Source organism: Engraulis encrasicolus, chromosome 20 (assembly GCF_034702125.1).
Source record: "Engraulis encrasicolus isolate BLACKSEA-1 chromosome 20, IST_EnEncr_1.0, whole genome shotgun sequence".
Classification (NCBI taxonomy): domain Eukaryota; kingdom Metazoa; phylum Chordata; class Actinopteri; order Clupeiformes; family Engraulidae; genus Engraulis; species Engraulis encrasicolus.
Window position 1 is genome coordinate 27,953,828 of NC_085876.1, and position 7,224 is coordinate 27,961,051.

The window sequence follows — 7,224 nt, forward strand, 5'->3', positions numbered from 1 at the left end:
AAACAACCGATTTAGAATTGGTTAGTTTTTTAACCGATCTAGATTGGTTGAAATTTTAACTAAAGTCTAATCGGTTATTTTGACTAATATTTTTCTCGGACACATATTAATCGAACAGATCGGTTAAAAACTACTAATTTTTTGTTTATTTTAACCAATCTTTTTTAAGAGTGTACCTCTGTGCGTAACTACAGAACTTACAGCAGTGGGCAGGGGATAAGATATGGTAATAGGCTTCTGTAAACTCTTCTGTAATTGTTCTGTTATTACATTACATTGTTATTATTACGTTACATTAAACACTAAGCTGTGGTCCTGTGCACTGTCATAGTAGTGTAGTACTATAGTAGTTACTGTAACTTTCAATGTCTGTTACAGCGTGCCACATGAGGTACGGCGTGCAAGGAGTGGAAGGGTGGGATTAGATCCCACAACCCTCTGATGTAAAAACCATCTCCTGAGCCTCGAGGTCAAGGCTGCCCTCACATCACATTCTTCCACCTCCCCTAACCTCCTCTCTTCCTCCTCATCCTCCTTCTCCCAGCTCTCCTTCTATCCTCTCCTCTCCTTCTCCTTCACCTCATCTTCTCCTGCCTCTTCTCCTCTTCCTCTTGCTCCTTCTCATCCTCATCATCTTCTCCTCATCATCATCCTCATCCTCTTTTTCCTCCAATTACTCCTCCTCCTTCTCCTCCTCATCTTCTTCTTCTCCCTCTCCTCCTCATCCTCTTCTCCTCCCTCTCCTCTTCTTCCTCCTCCTCTCCTCCTCCTCCTCCTCTCCTCCTCATCCTCTCTCCTCCTCCTCCTCCTACCTCTCCTCTTCCTCCCTCTCCTCTTCCTCCTCCTCTTCCTCTTCTCCTCCTCCTCATCTTCTCCTCCCTCTCCTCCTCCTCCTCCTCCTCCTCCTCCCACTACTCCTCTCTCCTCCTCCTCCTCCTCCTCTCCTCATCCTCCTCCCTCTCCTCCCACTACTTATCTCTCCTCTCTATCCTCCTCTTCCTCCTCCTCCTCTCTTCCCTCTCCTCCTCCTACTCCTCCTCTCTCTTCCCTCTCCCATGGCCTGCTGAGATAACACTGAGTCAACATCCAACGTGCCTGCAGCCCAAAGCACTTACTCCAGGGTAGCAGGCCCAGATAACACAGATTACAGGGTGCCTATACAGGGTGGGGTGGGGGGCTGGCCAGCCATATCTACACACACACACACACACACACACACACACACCAGCCAGTCAGCCAGCCTTGAAACAAGCGTCCCCTTTGAAGGTCCCCGTTAGCTCAGGCCGAGCGCAGATGATTGTCATGACATCAGGCGAACAGCTGGGTCGACTGGGAACGGCGTCATCACACCAGACGGCTACATGCAGCAGACTTCTGAGGGAAGTGTGTGTGTGTGTGTGTGTGTGTGTGTGTGTGTGTGTGTGTGTGTGTGTGTGTGTGTGTGTGTGTGTATGTGAGTGTTTGTTTGTGTGTGCGCATTACACATGTGTTCATATGCATGTGCATGTGTGTATGTGTATGTGTGCACACACGTGTCTGCGCCAGTGTATATTTGAGTCCGTGTGTATTCATTTCTATGAGCGTCCAGTGAATCCTTTGACCCAGGAAACAATCCTTGCATTGGTCCTCTTCGATCCTCACTTAAAGAGGCCATGCCAATTTTTTTAAACCTTCTGGCATGATTATATGTTATAACAGTTCAGAATATGTTTTCCTGGTCGTGTTAATGTGAAAGATTTTTTTTATTTCGTTTGATTGTTGTAGTTTATGAAAATAACAAAACGGCTAAACCTGGCCAATCGAAAAAACAGGGCAGGCTTACGTCACCCTGACTACCCGCCGTTTGGCCACGCCCACTTTCGACGAGTCAAAATTCATAAACATTATGAATGGAGCATCTTGGCAACTCGTAACCAAACCTTTCTCATATCACTGATAACTAAACAGCATAAACACCCGTTGTGCTGAGGATTGCACATGCAGATAGGGTAACAAACCATCCATGACTTTTCACTGGATACCTAAAAATAAAAGAAGAAAGCTGAGGTGGATCCATCCGGAAAAAAACTTCCAACTACTCACCGAGTAGCTAGCACCTGGTAAGTGTCTTTCAACATTTGTTTTACACTGTAACCTCTTAATACCTAAAATATAAGCAATTAAAGTGTAAGGTGTCATGTAGATGACATTTCAATTCAAGATGCTTTCCATAAGAAAGCATCAATGATGCAGAGCTATGTTCTACCTATAACCTTATGCCATAGCAGCAACTGGCGCTATGCTAAGATATTGTTATGCTGAGATATTGAGGGCTGTGTAATGCCTGTACATAAACACGGCATTTCTTTAGTGCTCTTAGTAAAAAAGAAAGGCTATGAAGTTCAGTGTTATGGTTTAAATGTAAAAGTAAACCATGTGTACACATCTCTAGTGCCGAATTTCCTATAGTAGTAGGCTTACTCTTCATAGGATGCTGTCATGAAATGCCAGTCACATTATCCATAACCTGCACAGGCCTACCCAGCCTTCGAGTGCGTTTTAATATGCGACCTTGCCTCCTCCACTTGCTTCTCGTCATGATATCACTGACAACAGCATTATATTTCAATATCTTGCAAAAGCTCAATTGTTAAGTCTTTTTCTCATTTGCAAGTGGGATGGTGAATGAAAAACAGTCCCTCAAAAGTTGTTGTGGCGAGGCTGACAGCTGGGAAACTTTATCGTTTTCTCCACGGAGGAGGGGCCAGGAGGTGGGACGAGGAGACAAGCACAAGTGGAGGAGGCAAGGTCACATATTGGGATGCACACTTCATGTTGTCCTTGTAATTAATGTTAAGTGCAACACTTAATGTTTTCACAAAATTGTCTGCCTTCCAAAATGAGTCATCAGTCAGCCTAATGGTTAGGGAGGTGGTCTTAATATTGGGGCAGGTGCGAAACCCATCTTTACCTCTCTCCTCATCTCCATCATGGCTGAAGTGCCCTTGAGCAAGGCACTTAGCCCCACAATGCTGCAGGGACAGTAACCAATTCACTGTGATAAACTTGGTTGTTTGTGATAAAAATTGTAATTTAAGTATATCTTTCCATTTCTCCAGGTGAGAAGAGCAATGACCTGATGGCTGAGATTGGATGTATGGAAGAGACCGAGGTCCAGCACACCAAGCCAAGTTTAACCAATTAACTTCCCCATTTCAGCATCTGCACCACACCATTTCAATGTATTAATCAGATCATTCAGTTGTTCATAGACTTTATTTTTAGACACAAAGTACACATGCATTTTAGGGTTACGAAGGTGATACGAGGGGACGTCTATCCTGGGATGGACATATAACACATGTGCATTTTATATTAATGAATGGTTGTCTGAACTACTGTGGTATCCTGACCTGAGTTCATATTATTACTTACATGCCGTATAATCCAGGCACCAAAATACCCATGTAACTGGATACATACATATACTGGATAATAAAATACCAAAGGAAATGCCTGGACGGACATCATTTCAGTTATTTCATATACATGTATGTTATTATCACAACTACTGTGTGTCATCACTGACTACTACCACAGCAGGTACAGGTCAGGAGATGAATGCATCAAGGGAGGAATGTGGGGGTAGGCACGGTGGATAAGGAGACCAGCAGCACTGATAGTGAGGCGCTGGCAAAGCCCAAGCGAAGCCCCACAGGCAACTTCTTCATGATGGCGTCCTGTTCTGATAAAAAAGGAAAACATGTTATTTAAATTAATATGGTAATGCATTGTAATATACAGGTGTTAGACAATGAAAACACCTTACATTTTGGTGTGGGACGTTTCATGAATAAATTGGACCACCTTGGTGGCCAGTCTACATTAATTGCACATTGCACTAAAGAGCAGTGTGTGAAGGCTCAATTAACAGGGAAAGAGCAAAGCACATATAGCCCACCAAAAATGTCTAATTTTTTAACCTGTTATGGTGTGTGAATTGCAATATTTTGAAGAGAACTGTGCTCTTATTACCTTACTAATTGAACCTTCACACTCTGCGTCAGCTTCTGACACCAAGATGCTTCGTTGTCTAACCCCTGTACTGTTACAGTACTGATTGAATAATTACCTGATGTAGCTCTAGGTTGTCTGAATTTAAAAATGTGATGCCAGGCAGTAGGCTAAATAATATTAATCACAACTCACTATTCATTTCTTTACCTGTGCTGCTAGGATGTAATTCTTGGACACCATCCTGACGAATCCTGGGCACATAGAACAGTCTCTCATCCTTCTTCACCATGACCCATGGTTTTAGTTTGGGTGCTGACCACCTGACTCTGATGAACCTGCAATGACAAAATTATATACATCCATGTATAAATATATACATCCTATTACATTATAGGCCTACACTGGAGGTATAACATAAATGGAAAGATTAAAAAAATATATGCATGTACCCCTAGATATGCATAAAGTGTAAATGTGTGCAGTTCAGTAATAGATGCTTCAGAATGAGGATACAGCATAATGATGAGATACACTGATAACAGGTATGCGGTGCTCAAGACTTCAAATGAACCTTTTTCATCACCAGCCAAAATGGCTAATAGATGTTTCATCTCACTAGCCTAGCCAGGCATATTCACCAATGGGTCAAAGTGGCTACTAAGTTTTATTTAGTACCAGCCAACCTGAGTTTTCACCAGCATTTGGCTGATTGCAATGTTAATTTAGAGTTCTGGCTGTGCTTTTCTTTCTTTTGAGGGGGGGATATATTCCAGGTTTTAAATGTATGCATAAACTAATCAAAGTGTAGGCCTATAACCGGTGTAACAGACTGAGTCCCCCGTATCAACTGGCGACTCCAGGTGATAAACCCAGTGATTGATCAAAACGAAAGTCTCAGTCCTGGTCTAAATGAATACACCCCAGATTAAGAGTGACACTTACGTCCAATCTCCACTGCTTTTCTAACATCTGCAGTCGCCAGTTGTTACGGCCCAAGATAGTCTTTCACAGCGGTAGTCTGTCCTAAATGTGTTTCTACATGTCTAACAATTCAACACCTTTTGAACACAATACAACAACATTGAAATAAGCTTACTTCTTGACGCATTGTGCAAACGTTGTGTCTGAAACAACAATGAAATCCACTTGGATCAAACGTAACGAGTGAAACCAAGTTAACCTACACAATACGTCCGAGAAGAAAAATAAAAATATGAAGGCCTGCCTGAAGCAAAAAAAAATACAACATTGAGTGGTGTTGTAGGTTAGCATCTTACCCGTTGTCCCATGACGAGGATGCCGCCGCGTTGATGAGCCATCAGTGACGAACTGGTGCATAAAGTTGCTTTGTAGTAGGCAATGAAGAGGCTCGGTGTAAAGTTAATACATTTACTGATGTAGTTTTAAATTGCCACGGAATAAAACAATCCACCGCAGGCAGAGTGAGTACGTGGCTAGCAGCAACAACATGCACTTCTTCTTCTCCTCCTCCCAGGATCTGTATGCCCCAAATATGCCATCTAGTGGCGCAGAATGCAATAAGGTTTTGTACATTTTAAATCTGCGCAAGTGTGGAGTAACGCTACTCAGCACAATCATTTTAACATTTAGCAACGCTTATTTTTCTTTTCTTTTATCTCAAAGGCTGAGAGCAGCCTGCGAGTCCTCGGTAGAACATGTTCTCTACAATGACGTGGTTCTCTAGCAACAGCTGAGCCAATCAGTGCAAAGCTCATAAACATTATGGACAAACCGCTTAGTTCTCCTGAGAGGTGTTTTTGGGCGCAATAAAATGCTTTGAAATACACCATCAAATAACTTTTCAGCTAAAATAATGTTGCATACCAGGTCAGAGAACACCAAGGATTATGAAAAAAAGGTGGACATGGCTATGTAATTAGAGTGGCATGGCCACTTTAATAATTTTCAACCTTTGTTTTTAGATGTGTCCGAACAGCTAGAGCATATAGAGTTCCGTTGTTGCATGCACAGCTGTTGATTGCACTTCATAGTATGCATTTCGGAACGTGAACTACCCCTATGACAAAGCCCATTACCTAGAATGATTCCCAGGTCATACTGCACCTCACTGCTGGACTGGGATGAAAAATCAGGCGGGGCATTTTCAGTCAAGACCAGTCCGCCAGGTATTGAGAGGGACCATGAAGCCTGTAACAACATTTTAATATCAGTTACTTTGACCCCGACAGTCAAAATTAATACGTAAATCTGACTCGGAGAGGTTTGCTGTAGCGCAGGGGTCGGGAACCTTTTTGGTGGAGAGAGCCATGAACGCCCATTTTTAAAAATATATATTTTTGTGAGAGCCATACCATTTTCATCATTATTTCTAATGCTAATTGTCATGCACAGACAGGAATAAAAGTAACGCTTGGGGATAACGCTTGGGGATAAGAAGCAGGGTTGGGGAGTAACGGATTACATGTAACGGCGTTACGGTAAAAGAATACAAAATCAATGTAATTGTAATCCGTTACATTACAAGCAAAAAAATATGTATTCAGATTACAGTTACATTCAGTGGGAATGGGGATTACTTAACAGGATTACAATTCTTGCGAAATTGCGTCTTTGGTCCCTTTTATTTATTTAATTATTATATTAACTGATTTATTTATTCATTTATTGTTATGCCGCGGCTTGTATGTTGTGATTTTTGGTTTTTCGCCGGAATCATCACCTGTTACGTAATGACGACAGTGACAGTAGCATTCCTAACCGACCTACGTTCTCTCAGCCTTGCTTCCCTTCCCTGCTGGTGGGAGTGTTCAATAGTTCGTTGTCGTTGCATCAATCACTCAGTCAAAGAAGTACAGAGCAGTCGTGAGCAATGGAGAAAAATGCATTTACCCGGTGGAAATACAATAAACATTTCATTTTCAAGGAAGACAAGGGCGCCAATATCGATGTCCAGTGCCGGTTGTGCCAACCCAAAGTCAATATCTTGTCAGCGTCGAAAGACACAACGTCTAACTTAAAGAAACACCTCCTGGTAAGACTGCTAATATTCAGCATGCATGCAACATGTGCGTCAGCACTTTCAGGTCATACATAGCCTACTCTGGAAAAAAAAATATCATGGGATGGGGAGGCTTTTCAAAACATTGGTGTTGTCAAGCCCGTAATGTCCTTGTAGAGCCATTTCATAACAGTCAATTTTTTATTCATTTGTCTTCCCGTTACGATGAATTGGTACTGGTGTAGGGA

At 42.4% G+C, this 7,224-nt stretch overlaps 1 long non-coding RNA gene across 1 annotated transcript; it reads right to left on the reverse strand.

Annotated features, from left to right (window-relative positions):
• Positions 1 to 3,236: 3,236 nt before the first annotated feature.
• On the reverse strand, positions 3,237 to 5,911 carry LOC134435845 (uncharacterized). Its single transcript, XR_010032107.1, has 2 exons — positions 4,204 to 5,911; positions 3,237 to 3,724 (listed from the first exon to the last, which is right to left on the reverse strand). It is a non-coding gene; the product is annotated as an uncharacterized LOC134435845 (long non-coding RNA).
• Positions 5,912 to 7,224: the final 1,313 nt, after the last annotated feature.